This window comes from Cheilinus undulatus, linkage group 13 (genome assembly GCF_018320785.1).
Source record: "Cheilinus undulatus linkage group 13, ASM1832078v1, whole genome shotgun sequence".
NCBI lineage: Eukaryota > Metazoa > Chordata > Actinopteri > Labriformes > Labridae > Cheilinus > Cheilinus undulatus.
In genome coordinates, this window is record NC_054877.1 from 10,283,123 (window position 1) to 10,284,173 (window position 1,051).

Consider the following 1,051-nt stretch of genomic DNA (forward strand, 5'->3'; position numbering starts at 1 on the left):
TGCTGTAATAATTGATCGCCACTCCCCCCAAATCTCAATTCAGCCTCAGATTAACACTTACGACCACAAATACCTCTAATGAAGGCTTTTAAACTGTCCTGAATCATTTCATGCATTTGTTGTTGCATCGCCTTCAAGATAAATGCAAAAACGTGCACAGAAACACAAATACATGCACATGTTTGGGGCCTCACATGCACTTTTTTCAGAAATGCACACAGCACACGCCAACAAGCGGCCCCAACAGACCACCCCCTGCAGCACACTCACACACCAGCACACATGGAGAAAAACACATGCACAAACAGTCTTTTCGGGGGCACCACAGAGCCCCCTATTCATAACTTCTGAGCCCCGCGTTTGCTGTGTCCAAGAGCGTCCGTACAGAGCGTCCTGTCGAGCTCTAACACATAAAGAGGGCCGTTCGTGAGGTGAATACGGGCCCTTATTCTGCCTCAGGAGAGGGTGACCAAGCATTATTTAATTCAAAGAGGGGGAGGTGGATGGAGTTGAAGAGGACCACTGGTTAAGAGTTCCAGAGTATCTGAGATTTAAAAAAGTGCAGCAAATGCCTTTATTTTCACAAATTAGGTGGTAATTTTTCAATAGAAGTTAGCTGGATAAAAACAGTGATTTTTCTAAAATAATGGAGTTGAATCAAGGAACTTCAAATACAAATTTGCATTATAGCATTATAACTCTGGATTGTGAACATCCTGTTGTTTCTATGCTGATGTGCTTCCCTATTGTAGCAGCATTTCTATTTACATTTCTATTTGCTTAAGCAAAGTAGCTAAAGCTTACCTAGCTGCTTTGTGAGCTGAGTTTTAGCCACATTGGCTATGTTAGCCATGTAGCTATGTTATCGGCAGCTTACACTGCTAAAGAGATATGTAGATAAAGTATATATGTAGCTTACATAGCAGCTTTGTGAGCTAAGCTTTAGCTACATCTGCTATATGTTAGCTACATAGCTGCAGTATCTACATAGCCTAAGCAGCTAATGGGGTTACGTAGATAAAGTGTCTATGTAGCTTACATAGCGGCTTTG